This window comes from Octopus bimaculoides, chromosome 14 (assembly GCF_046866305.1).
Source record: "Octopus bimaculoides isolate indiv1 chromosome 14, ASM4686630v1, whole genome shotgun sequence".
Taxonomy (NCBI): Eukaryota; Metazoa; Mollusca; class Cephalopoda; order Octopoda; family Octopodidae; genus Octopus; species Octopus bimaculoides.
Window position 1 is genome coordinate 38,323,913 of NC_142941.1, and position 15,000 is coordinate 38,338,912.

Genomic DNA, 15,000 nt, shown 5'->3' on the forward strand with positions numbered 1-15,000 from the left:
ATAAATCTTAGCTTGTCATTCTTCCCACTCCATCATTGTATTTGTGTTTGTGTGTGGATAGATGGAACTTATTCAAGTAATATAAAATCTCCTCTGTTTTTAGTTATTGATAGCATTTCCAAATTCTGCATATATTGCTGTATACAAAAATATACTTCCTGAAGAAATCACGAGCCTTCTGTTACATAGGAATGAGTAGAATAGCTAGATTGTTTCACTTTGATATTACAAAAGGCTATATGAGGGGCTGTTGAAAAGTTCCTGGCTTAAAGGGTATCGTGAAAGACCTGGCTGAAAGCTCAATCTTCCTAGTTCTTTTACAGGGCTTAGAAAAACTGAAGGTCCCCTGCAATTAGTGTGTAAATCTGAGAGGGGAATATGCTGAATAAAATCATAATTAACTGATCCCCCTGTATTTTCTTTTACTCAAAGCCAGGAACTTTTCATCACTCCTCATATATACAACTAAAGGAATGTGTTCAATATTAAAACATTAGTCTTATTATTTGATCACCATTGTTTTGTTTTATATTTTTGTTTCTTTCTATCTTTGTTATCTTAGTTATCACCATTGGCATTTTTCCTTGGTATCAAGTTTTGCTAAGGCTGATTTTGCCTTTCATCTACTCAGGGTGGATAAAATAAGTACCAGTCAAATACTTATTTCTTCATTGCCCACAAGGAGCTAAACATAGAGGGGATAAATAAGGACAGACAAAGGGATTAAGTCAATTACATCGACTCCAGTGCATAACTGGTACTTAATTTATCGACCCCGAAAGGATGAAAGGCAAAGTCGACCTTGGCAGAATTTGAACTCAGAACGTAACAGCAAACGAAATACCTATTTCTTTACTGCCCATAAGGGGCTACACACAGAGGGGACAAACAAGGACAGACAAATGGATTAAGTCGATTATATCGACCCCAGTGCGTAACTGGTACTTAATTTATCGACCCCGAAAGGACGAAAGGCAAAGTCGACCTTGGCGGAATTTGAACTCAGAACGCAGTGGCAAACGAAATACTGCTAAGCATTTCGCCCGGCGTGCTAACGTTTCTGCCAGTTCGCCACCTTCAAATACTAGGGTATATCTAATCAATTTCCCTCAACCCTCAAAACTGCTGGTCTTGAGCCAATATTAGAAACCATAATTATTAATATCTTCACCATACACACACCACCCCCACTATCACCAGCATCATTGCTGTTGTCATTGTTATCTTCAGTTGAGTAAGTTGAGTCACCTGGTTAGATCAGAATAAAACGAATAGAAATGGCTGTAATGGATTGACACCTGTCCATCAATTTTTACTTATTTATATACATATATATATGTGTGTGTGTGGACAGAAAGAGAGAGCAAGAGAGATAGGTAAGATAGATATAGATATACATAGGAGCACTCCGTTAGTTACGACGAGGGTCCCAGCTGATACGATCAATGGAAGAGCTTGCATGTGAAATTAACATGCAAATGACTGAGCAATCCACAGACACGTGTACCCCCAACGTAGTTCTCAGGGAGACTCAGCGTAACACATAGCGTGACAAGGCCGGCCCTTTGAAATACAGGTACTACTCATTTTTGCCAGCTGAGTGGACTAGAGCAACGTGAAGTAAAGTGTCTTGCTGAAGGACACAACGTGTCGCCAGGAATTGAACTCACGACTTTACAATCGTGAGCCGAATGCCCTAATCACCAAGCCATGCGCCTTCACATACATACATACATACATACTTATGTATATACATCTATCTATCTATGTACACACACACACATATATATATATACACACATATACCTTTTAACCTAGATCAAGCAAATATAATGTTTTGTGATGTTTGATGAACTCAATAAAAGCAAATACATCTCGTGCTGAAGAACTTCGATCTCTACTCTTTAAAAAAATATATTCTTTAACACCAAACTAACCTCCAAATTTTCATGGTCATTGATTCAAAACACTGAGAAACTTCACAAATTTAAAATGTACACTTGGTTTATTTATTTAATTTGATGTCTAATAAATCCTCTTAAGTCTTCTTTTTTTTTTTTGTTCCTGTTACTGGTGTTAGTTACTAGGTTGTAGCAATACTATTCATGACACTGCTTTCAAGTGTACATACAAGACAATTATATAGACACCAGTTTTTGACTCTGTTTCTTATTGATCTCAATCCACACATGACCATCTCATCTGTGTGATATTGTGGAATTACATTGCTCTCTATATCGGTTGAATTTTAGGATTGCAAAATGTGATATGTATGAGATATATTTAGCTGTATATTGAAAGCCACGTGATTACATAAAGGCCCCTCCCCTGCCTTGATGGGTGTAGTAAGTTGATGTTTACCTCCCCCCAGTCAGCCCTGTTTGGGTAGAACTATATTCAGATGCATTCCAGCCATGGCTATCACGTTTTTTTCCTACACACACACACACTACTACACGTATACATATAAATATATGCATGTATATATATATATAATTCTGCTTGCTATAACTAGAACTGATTCTGATGAAAGTAGCATTCATTTTCTTAGGTTGTTCAATTTTCCTCAATTGATCAGTAGACCAATTGAGTAAACGCATCAGTAATATATCTATAATAACCACTGGAAATAACTGTAAGTCAAACTTGCTCCAATAAAGGAAAAATATGCAATGACCATTATTTTTAACTTGTTGCATATATATATATATATATATATATATATATATATATATAAAACACTAGATTGTCTAATGCATCCTTTCCTTTTTTTAGATGCCAGAATATGATTTGAAGAATATTTGACTGTAAATTCTAGCAAGTCAAATGAGTACATAGAAAGATGTTCCTTTGTTAGATGTAGCAAGTTTCTTCAATTGTACATTACTTCTTTGACAACATCAAAATCAGAACTAGACATATTTATTATACTTAACAATAGCAAGCACATTTTCACCATTCAGAAAGCAGAAAATGATAAATTCTGTTGTGGCCTATACCAGGAAGATATCACTAACTCAGGGCGATATCACTAATAAATGCTGGTGTTCTGCTATAAGAAAAGTAAAAGACTTTGGCACGGTCTTATTAAAGAGAAAAATTGATATCAAAATACCATGCAACTTTAGCAGCGTAGTTAGCGTAGCTCTGGCCCTGGTATAGTTACAAGTTCTTGGTTCTAATGAGTCATGTATAAACAATGGAAAGAAATACAAGAAAATGAGTTGCAATTAGCTGCTACATTTTAGTTGACCGCTAAGTGAATCAGTACAGCAAATGTTGGTACATCTCGAATGATACTGTTAGAAGAAAATATACACATTTTTTCTCATTTAGTTGGAACTTGGTGATGTGTGCTGAGCAGAACAAGAACAGAAATACTTGCCATGAGTTTTTGGAGTCTCTCAAATCCACGCTGTTTATAGGTGTAATGTCCACATTGATCCAAACTCAATCATGTCTTCCCACCTCACTGAAGAAAAACAAGAGCAAAACATTCTATTTAAGCTTGTGGATAGGCTTCAGTGAACAAACATAATTTTCCTGTGCCAGGCTGGTCTGTTATGTGATGGGATTTGATAGCCTGCATAAAACCAGAAAGACTCGATTGATGTATATACCTTCACGTGATCAGGTCTTGTGACCACTTGTAGAAAACACTGTGAATGAGCCAATTTCTGGTTATTTAAGCCTAGTCAGCCAAATGATAAACATACTTTGTTTCAGTTCAACTTTTAAAATAATGAAGAATTTAGTAAAATATTTTGATCATTCTTAAGCTTGTTTGGAACATAATTTAGCATGAAATGATGATGGAAGTTTTTAATTTAATCCACTTTAAAACATGAACTTTGTATCGTAGCACCAGGGTGGTTTTAGGCAGGTTTATATCAAAAGGGTAGGGAAGGTCTATGTCCACAGGCTCTTTTAAGGGCTTCAAAGCTGATGGCTGGAAGGGAATAAATAATCCTCAGATTGGCAGCTAGTATATATGTTTTCAACAGTATGTACATTGTTTGCTAAATAACCTCCAAGGGCTAAATATTTGTGTTAAACTAGATGTCTAAGTCAACCAGACAGAAATAGGAAGATCTTCTCCGATAGCCTTTCTCAGTTTTTATGAACTAAGTTTCACACATAATACTTTAGCTTACTGAATGCTATGGCAGAAAATACTTGCTAAGTTGATGTATGGTAAGACTGAACTCAAAACAGCATCCATCATTGCTTTTGTCAAGTAGTTAATCTGTAGTGAGTGATTGAGCCTTTTTATTCTGAAGGGTGCAAAAGGTGTCAGTACCTGAGGTGGCTGTTCAAGTCAAGAGTGATATAGAGGAGCCAAGGGCATTTAGCGCAAGGGAGGTTTGGTGGGGGACAAAGAATTGCAAGTTACTCACTTTGACATCTGATCTCTGCCTCTAGACGTCTGTTTTTTTCCATTTGGCCCATTCCCTTGATGATGACATGTCACCATTTTGGGCAGTCCTTGCCAATTGTCTCCCAGGTGTTTCGGCCAAAAGAACAGTGGAGGAGAGTGACCTTCACCTGGTTTTGGAAAAAAAATTTGAGTGCCTGGTGCAATCATTATTAACATTATTAGTAAGCAAAACTTCTTAATACAGAGGTAAATTTCATTCATAAGAAAAACAGATCAGAGATATTGAAAGTAATATGAAAATCTTAAAGACAATGTTCAACTTCCTGATACATTATAAGACAGATAACAAGTTCATATTTTGTAATGGAGCAGTAATTAAACAAGATTCTCCTGTATTACAATAATAATTTAAATCTACACTACACTACCCTGTATGAAATTTCAAGAACTTTGCAATTCTTTCTCAAAATGCAGTTAAATTAAGTCAGAATTTGTATCTATATTTCAGAAATTTATATAATGACATTGATGAGTGTGTTTTAAAAACTGCGAAAAATAAAAAATAAAAGAAAGTGCTGAGAGGATATTTAATATAATATATAGTATTTGTGTGTAATTTGAGCCTGAGATTTTACTGAAATGAAGCTGCTCTGAATCATAAATGTAAGGTTTTATTTGCTGGAAAGAACAATCAAGTGGAATGGATATATGACATTGATAGTTGGTTTGAGAAATTTAATAATCAATAGTAGTAACAGTGTTGGTCTGCTATGAAAGGCATGAAATGTACTCTCATACATATGGAAAATTAAAAGAATTCTCAAGTATAGCAACAACTGGGAGACAGACATGTTTAGTGATGTGTTTAGTCTATATTTCACAGAAAAACAGACACATTAAAATGTATTGCATAATTATGATATTGATGGTACTCATTTGGGTTGATTGTGATGTTGATGATGATGACAGTATTACCAGTATGAAAATTTCTATGTATGTAATTATCATAAATATACATATGGTGTATCTCTCTCTCTCTCTCTGTATATATATACCTATCATCATTATCATTGTTATCATCATCATCTAACATCTATTTTCCATGCACACATAAGTTGGCCAGTTTGACAGGAGCTGGCCAGCCAGAGAGTTGCCCAGGCTTCAATCGTCAGTTTTGGCATGGTTTTTATGGCTGGATACCCTTTCTAATGCCAGGCACTTGCTGGGTTTTTTATGTGATACCAGCAAAGGTGGCACAACATGGGTGCTTTATATGTGGCACCAGCACAGGTACTTTATACCTGGCACTGACACAAGGACTTTTTACATGGCCCCAGATGGGTACTTTCCTATGTGGAACTGGTATACGTGCTTCTTGCATGATATATATATATTAAACAATGTATACAGTATTACAAATTCATTTCAGCCAATTCACACTGGATATTAAATAAGCTAGCAAAGCTGATTGATAAGATTGGCTGATGTGGATCCACAACTCTGAATACTTTGATCAATATATTCTTTTATACTCTTCTACATATTTCAGTCATTTGACTGTGACCATGCTGCAGCACCACCTTTAGTCGAAGAAATCGACCCCAGGACTTATTCTTTGTAAGCCAAGTACTTATTCTATCAGTTTCTTTTGCCGAACTGCTAAGTTTCAGGAAAATAAACACACCAACATCAGTTGTCAAGTGACGGTGGGGGGATAAACACAGACACAACGACACACACATAAATCATCATCATCATCATCGTTTAACGTCCTCTTTCCATGCTAGCATGGGTTGGACGATTTGATTGAAGACTGATGAACCAGATGGCTACACCAGGCTCCAATCTGATTTGGCAGAGTTTCTACAGCTGGATGCCATTCCTAATGCCACACAATAGGTTTCTTTCAGTTTCCTCTGCCAAATCCACTCACAAGGCTTTGGTTGGCCTAAGGCTACAGTAGAAGACACTTGCCCAAGATGCCATGCAGTGAGACTGAACCAGGAATCATGTGGTTGGGAAGTAAACTTCTTACCACACAACCATGCCTCTGCCTATGTATCTATTGACATATTTATAAGTGCATATTTTGCTGACTTATGGAATCTTAGATTTTATATATATATATGGAGAGAAAGAGGAAGAAAGAGATATGAATGTGTTTGTGTGTGTGTGTGTTTGCTTGTGTGTGTGTGTGAATGCATGCTTATTATACCAAAAGTTAACAGTCTACTGTCATTTTCACCCTAGTTTGTATTTTTCATGACTCTCAAAAATAATACAAATGGCAAAGTCTTGGAAGAAACTCAGAGTAGGCTGTCATTTTTTGATATCTTAAACACATCTAGCCATTGTACACAATGTATTGTTCTAAAGAAGATAATGTTTGTACTACATGAAATATATTTTACAAAAACTTTTATCTATCCAAGTCTATAGCCAACTGTGTTGTCAACTAATGTCTTTCCTTTTACTTTTATTTTATGCAGCATGTTGTAACAGATTATATTTGCTCCTTGTTGCACACTGTTATTGTATAAGCTAGTAAATGCTGTGCCATGCTAACACATATGAACACAAGAAAGTCAACCAGGGCACCACAGCTTCTTGTGGCCCAATGCTAGTTTATGTATGCTGTGACCCACTGTCAATAAATATACAAGGGGATACTGAAAAGTTCCTGTTTTTAAGGGTATTGTGAAAGGCCTGGCTGGAAGCCCAACCTTCTAAGTTCTTTTACAGGGTTGGGCTTATAAAAAAAAACTGAAGGACCACTGCAATAAGTGTGTGAATCTGAGAGGGGAATATGTTGAATAAAATTACAATTAACTGATCTTCATGTATTTTTTTTTATCCAAAGCCAGGAACTTTACAGCACACCCTTGTATATTATAGACACCAGAGCACTGCTTTGCTCAGGGGATTATAATTACCATAGATAAAAACAAAAGTACCTTTATACAGTAAATATAACAGTAGTCAAGATGACTACAACTTCCATGTTTGCAATCAAATTTAGTGATCACATCAGTCATTAGTGGCTTGTTAGCATGCATAGAAGCTCATAGTTTGTTACTGATAAGATGGCACTGATAAGGAAGTTCTCAAATATTTGTGCTTTTGTAGTATATTATTCCTGTGCTTCTATAGCTTGGCTCATGTATTTAGTGTGCTGTGTTTTATGGGGTTTTAGATAATGTGTTCATCAATACTATAGGTTGTAATTTATGTGTGACTTATGTATTGTAATGGGTCTGGCGTATTGCATTTTATTTGTGTCTCTATTGTTCTATGGCTCATTGTGTACTAACAACAAGGGGCAATTGCAATGCACTACACCGTACAACATAAAAGAAATTTAAATAGGTGAATGCTTGTAGGCAATACTTCAATATTCTGTGGAATTCCTCACAAAAGTGGAGATTAATAAGTAGTATTCATTAAAAACAGAAAAACTGTTAAAATAAACACAATGCATGTGACGTTAAGAAACCTGTTTTAGAAGCATGTGGTTTCAGGTTCAGCCTCACTGCTCTGCACCTGGGGCAATTATAGTCCTGATCTGACCAATATTTTGTGAAGGTTTTGTTTGATGGGATCTGTGTGGAAGCCCATCTGTTTATGTGTATACATACATATACACAAACATATACAAAAGTGTGTGTGTGTGTGTGTATGGCATGTGGTCGGTTAGTGATTAGGGTATTTAGCTCATGATTTTAAGGACATGAGTTCAATACCTGGTGGTATGTTGTATCCTTGAGCAAGACACTTTATTTCATGTTGCTCCAGTCCACTTGGCTGGCAAAAATGAGTAGCACCTGTATTTCAAAGGGTCAGCCTTGCTACATTCTGTGCTATACTGAACATCCCTGAGAACTATACTAAAGGGAACATGTGTCTGTGGGGTGCTCAGCCACTTGCACATTAATTCCACGTGCAGGTTATTCCATCGATCGGATAAACCGGAACCCTCATCATCATAACAGATGGAGTGCCAGTGTGATGTTTATGTGTGTGACATTTTATTTGTCAACCTATGTTAGTTCGTTGTGCTCTCATAACTTAGCAACTCAACAAAAAAAGAGACCAGTAGAATAATAACAGACTTTTAAATAAGTACAGGGTTTAAATTGATTGATTGAAACTCTCAAGGTGGTTCCTGAGCATAGCTGCAAGTTTAAGAACTGAAGAAAATCAAAAAATCGAAAGTGTATACATAAGTCATAGACAAAAATTAAAATCTGTCTGATGATGCCATAGGACATCAACATTCAAAAATTCAAATTCCAGTAAAGTTGTCTCGATCAATCAAATAGGCCCTTCCTGTCCTAAACAAACAGCAAGATACTTTTGTCTTAATTTTTACTCCTATCAATTTCCTTTAGCCTTTCCACCATTCTTCAGAATAATCCTCCCCTCCTCCCATTCTTACTCTCCTACTCCTTCCTTACACTTCTACCTACTCTGCCTTCTACTACTACTCTCTCCACTGAGATACCTCCACCCCCTCCTCATCTTCTTCTTCCATCTCTACTACTACTACTACCACCACCACCACCACCACCACCAATAACAACAACACCTCCAATGTGCCTACCCATTTCTCTTCTTCTTCTTCCTCCTTCTCTTTCCCTCCCTCATCTTCTTAATCTGCTTTTCTTTGTCCCCCCCCCCTTCTTCTTTTATACACAGCTTCTCCAATACTACTCTCCTGGTGTGTGTCAGCAATTTGTTCTTCCAATACTTGTGTAAAAAAATTTTTCAGCCTCTATTCCTTCTAAAAATGTGGACATAATTTAGGCATAGACATGGCTATGTGGTAAGAAGCTTGTTTCCCAACCACATGGTTCTGGGTTCAGTCCCACTGTGTGGCACCTTGAGGAAGTGTCTTCTACTATAGCGTCAGGCCAACGAAAGACTTATGAGTGGATTTGGTGGACAGAAACTGAAAGAAACCTGTTGTATATATATATATATATATATATATATATATATATATATATGTGGGTGTGTCTTTGTATCTGTGTTTGTCCCTCTCTATCACTGCTTGACAACTAGTGTTGATGTGTCTACTTCTCTGTAACTTAGCAGGTCAGCAAAAGAAATTGATAGAATAAGTACTAGGCTTGAAAAATAAGTCCTGAGGTCAATTTTTTTCAACTAAAACCCTTCAATGCAGTACTCCAGCATGGCCACAGTCAAATGACACAATAAGCAAAATAGTAAAAGAATAATGTAGATATATTTTTTTCATCTGTTTTGTTCATCAGTATTACTAATTTATAAACCCCTAATTATAGCAGTATATTACTAAATTAATATTATTTACTTTATTTTTGAAATTTTATATATTTTTATTTTTCCCTTCATTACAATTGAAATATATTTCTGTGCCCTTTTACTTCTTTTTCCAAAGACACAAGTCATTACCTATTCTCTTTATCTTCCTTCCTTACTCACACCCCTTCAATCATATATTTTCATCTACAGTCTCCTAAATAATTTAATTTCTTTTTCTCTGTGCCATCCCACCTCTTCCTCTCTTCTAACCCCTTCCTCCTTTTTTCCTCCCCAACCACCTTTCCTCATTCTTTTTACTTTTCTACCACCTTTTCTTTTGTATTTTTCTGATGAAGGAATGGCATCTGAAACATCACAATTCTTTCTCTTCTTTTTTAAGCATTAAACTAATACACCATGTTAAAACTTGTTCCTCTCGTGTGATCTACATGTTATGCTCATTGTATAATATATATTTTAGTCATTGTTCAGTGTTCTCTAATTTACCAGAATTCAACTATCCACCTCATTCAATATAATAAATAATTTCTTTTAAGAAAAACTGTTTTCCAGTAATCCCTTCCACTATAAAAATATAAATTCCATCAACCGAAAGAAAGTCTTCATTCATTTGATAAATTCAAATGAGCAGCAAAATCTGGCCAGTTGTAACAAGTCATTTTTATTCTAATTTAATAATAATAATAATAATAATAATAATAATAATGATGATGATGATGATGATGATAATAATAATGATGATAATAATGATGATAATAATAATGATGATAATAATAACAGTAATAATAATGATAATGATAATAATAATAATAATAATTACCTGTCCCCACTGATATTTGTACTGTGCTTGATACCACTAACACTGATTCTGAGGAAAGCAAAAGCTGGGTATGTATTCAAAAGCTGCCAACAAAAAGTCAACCATTTGTTTTTCATGGATGACCTCAAACTTTGTGGCAAAGATGAAGCCCAAGTCAATTCCCTCATTGATACGGTGTATACCTTCAGTGCTGATATCAGAATGGAGTTTGGACTGAAAAAGTGTGGTGTGTTAGTCTTGAAGGCATCGTCAAAAATAGAAATGCAAAGATCCTATGGGATTTTATGATTCAGTTCAACCATGAGATAGAGAATAGGAAGCCGGACATAGCCTTAATTGAGAAAGAAAACAAACTATGCTGGATCATAGCTATAGAATGCCCAGCTAACAACAAGGTATGCGATAAGGAAGAAAGAAAAGTCGAGAGATATGACAAGTTAGCTTGGGAAGTTAAGCAGTTGTGGTCGATGAAAAAGGTAGCAATAGTACCAATAATTGTCAGAGCCCTGGGAACAGTGAGCAAAAATCTTGAGAACTATGTGGAACAAATAGAGGCTGCAATAAGGGTGGAGCACTTGCAGAAAACAGCACTGCTTGGAACCGCTCGAATACTCTGGAAGGTGCTCGAAAAATAAGAGGTGTTACCTTAGTTCACTGGTAGTGAACAGCTGACACTGTAGTACATCTCCAGTGTTAGAAGCTGTGCAAAGACAATAATAATAATTATTATAATAATCATCATCAACATCATGTACATGTATATATGCATATATAGTTTTAGGGAAAAAACCAAGTTTCATGAACTTTGGATTTTGTCCCTAATATTATTATTATTATTGTATATATGCATATATATAAAGAGAGAGAGAAATATATATGCACATACACACAAGTATCATAAATATATGACAATACACATTTAAAACTATGCACAGGCACAGCTATATGGTAAGACGCATGCTGTCCAACAACATGGTTCTGGGTTCAGTCCCATTGTGTAGCGCCTAGGGCAAGTGTTTTCCACTACAGCCTCAAGCCAAGCAGACAGTAAGTGGATTTGGTAGATGAAAAGTGAAAGAAGCCTATTGTATACATATATACATGTGAGTGTTAGGGGGTGTATGTATGTATATATATATATATATATATATATACACACATATGTGTGTGTGTGTGTGTGGTGTGTGTGTGTGCACTTGCATGCATGTGTGTGTCTTTGAGTCTGAGTTTGTCTCCCACCACTGCTTGACGTGTGTTGGTGTACTTACATCCCCATAACTTAGCAGTTCAGCAAAAGAGACCAATAGAAGACCAGTAAGTGAGACCAATAAGAAAAAAATTAGTACTGGAGTTGATTCATTCAACTAAAAATTCTTCAAGGCAGTGCTCCAGCATGGCCACAGTTTAATGACTGAAACAAGTACAAGATAAAAGATAATAGACATGTGAAACAGTTGTTATAACTGTTTATAAATCGGTCCAAGTATACTTTTGTCTGTATATTTGAAAAATAATGTGATCAACTTGTCATTTGTTAATGGGAAATGAAACAATAGCAGACATTTCTATTTATTTATAATGATTCAATTGCATAAATTTATTTGTTACTATCGCATTCAGTCTTATCACATGTTTTCTATTTATGCTCTTCAGGTCATATTTCCTCCAAAGCTGAGCAGTTCCAAAACAAAGATAGGAAATCTTTCCTGCAGAAATTTCATAGACCTAAAGGTATTAATATATTTATCGGTACTCCCTCCCAATCATCAAATTTTGGTCAGAAAAACTCAAGCAATGACGTTATTGATTTAAAATCTTCACGAGAAAAGAATGATACACCTAGCATATCATCACAGCCATGGAATTTACCTATGAAGAACAGTTTCACTGCTTATGCAAAACCTTTACCATCTCTACCAAAGGTTTTGTGAATCCATCTCTTAAACATCTTTCATAACTGATGTTTACTAAACACATGTACAAAGTTCAATATTTCCTTCATAAAATTTTGCAATAAATCCTTTTATTCATGCTTCTACAGATCAAGATTTTTATATTTTCAGAACTTGAGCATTTCAAATGGAAACAACTGTGTATATATATTCTGTAAATTAATGTAATTATTCATCAAATGTTGTTTGTGGACATGAACGAGTCTGTATTAACTTAGAAGTAGTTGGTATTTATTTGAGGTTTTGTACATAAGTTACTGAAGCTCACTATGAGATAAAAATTTGGTTTCTTCAAAAATATTTTTACTGTTTTGGCTTTTGATTGAAAAAGAAAAGAAAAGCTGAATGAAATTATTGAGAATCATATGTTATAATAAGTTTTGTAGTATTTTTGGTAAAACAAAATTCTTTTTTCTTTTTCTTTTACTAAATGCAATAAAGCACATTTATTTTAAGATCATATTATTTATACAAATTCTCCATTTTGTTCCAGAATAATCCAGGTATGTTTTACATCAGTCTGTAGAGTGTAAATAGTCTGTTATGTTAAATGTATTTCTGGATTGTGAAAAACTGGGGAAAAAATCAATTTTTTGATGAGTAGATTTCTTTGTGTTTGACTTAACAAGAAAAAAAAAAATTTCTATGTTGTTAGTAAAAAAAGCTATTAATACATATTATTTTTATGAAAGGAATTCAGACAGGCAAAATCGGAGTTGACTGCAAAAATAACTAAATTAACCAACAATTCATTGTTTGACAAAAGATGATTTGTATCTGTAAATTAACAGCATGAAATAAAGTTGCTCAAAACAAATGTTTTCAGATGATTTAAAACCTTATCTTTATTGTTGCTGATTATAAATCCAGTGTTAATTATTTATTGTTGAAATTGCTTCTAGAAGTATTAAACAATACACAAATGATTTGAATGACTATCTTAGCTGATGATATACTATGTAAAAAATAATTGGATTGCATATTTAACTAAAACTTAGTGTTTGCTAATTGTAAATACTGTCTCTAAACCTACGTGATGTTTATCAAGTATCATAGGTTAAAGATGCTTTGCAGATATCTTCTTTCAAATGTATGAAAGATCTATTTAAGATGAAGTACAGAATACATTGTCTGTTTGGGCTAATGGATATAAATATTTGTAAAGTACTTGAGTATGTCTATACAGGCCTTGCCTGTACTGAGTAAACATGAGGAAACTGTTGTAAATTACATACTAACAAATATGTGTAATTGTGTGTGTGTGTAAGAGAGAGAGAGAGTGAGAGTAGGTGTGTTAATGATAGCTGTTCAGAAGGCACCACCTGTAAAAAGTTTCACCACTGGGTTTTTTTTTTTAATTTTCTGTATTTGTGCATATCATAAACAGCAACACAACCACCACCACCACCACCACCACCATTGCCATCACCTCCACCACCACCATTACTATTTTGAGATCCATTTTCCCTGCACTGATATGAGTTGGACAGGTCGAGACTAAAGTATATTTTCTCAATACATTCAATCTTGTATCAACTCATCCGTGAGTCACATCCTCTCATGCTATAGTTCTCAAAGTGACGAACACCAGTTCTCCACCCCACCACCCAGATATATCGAGGAAATGCTTCCCCCCCCCCCCCCACTCACCTGCATATGCACTTAATTAATGAGAAGACAAAGTAGAATTTATATTTATATAAATAGAATACACACTCTCCATGGTGTTGGAAAGACATAAAAGTTTCAAACTCAATTCTTTCATTACGCATATCAATTTTTTCAGGTTCAATTCCACTTCATGGCATCTTGAGCAAGTGTCTTCTGTTATGGCCTTGGGTCAACCAAAGCTTTGTGAGTGGATTTGATTGACAGAAAATGAAAGAAGGCAGTTGTATGAATGTGTATATGTGTGTGTGTGTGTAATGTACTGTTCCATGACGGTAAGATCAACTAAAAAGTACTCCATCTAGAGAAAGATAATGCTATTTAATAAACACAACATATGTTTTTTATGTGCTACTAATTGTTTCTTGCACTGAGAACATGGCAAAAAATGTATTAAAATATGTCTGACATCTCGGCACAATCATCAGGCACAGCTCACATGACACAATGACTGTGCCGAGATGTTAAACATGGTATAATACATTGTTTGAAAGGATCTCAGTGCAAGTAACTATTAGTAATGCATAAAAACACATATTGTGTCTATTAAATAATATATATATATACACACACACACACACACACACACACACACACACACACACACACACATATATATATATATATATATATATATAAAGGCAGTGCTCCAGCATGGCCGCAGTCAAATGACAAACAAATAAAAGGATAAAAAGAATATATATATCAAATCAAAATCGCTGACATGGCCGATGACAGTACTGCCTGATTGGCACTCGTGTCAGAGGAACGTTAAAAGCACATCCGAGTGTGATCGTTGCCAGGGCCACGGATTGGCTCCCATGTCGGTGGCACATAAAAAGCACCATTTGAGTGTGATCGTTGCCAGCATCGCCTTA

The 15,000-nt window shown here is 35.2% G+C and overlaps 1 long non-coding RNA gene across 1 annotated transcript in view; it reads right to left on the reverse strand.

The window, feature by feature from the left end:
• Positions 1 to 2,752: 2,752 nt before the first annotated feature.
• The window catches only part of LOC128251533 (uncharacterized), a 14,140-nt gene continuing 1,892 nt past the window's right edge, over positions 2,753 to 15,000 (reverse strand). The window contains exons 2-3 of the long non-coding RNA XR_008267163.2: positions 4,398 to 4,545; positions 2,753 to 3,472 (exon numbers count right to left, since the gene is read on the reverse strand). This is a non-coding gene — a long non-coding RNA (uncharacterized LOC128251533). The remainder of the gene's footprint in view (positions 3,473 to 4,397; positions 4,546 to 15,000) is intronic.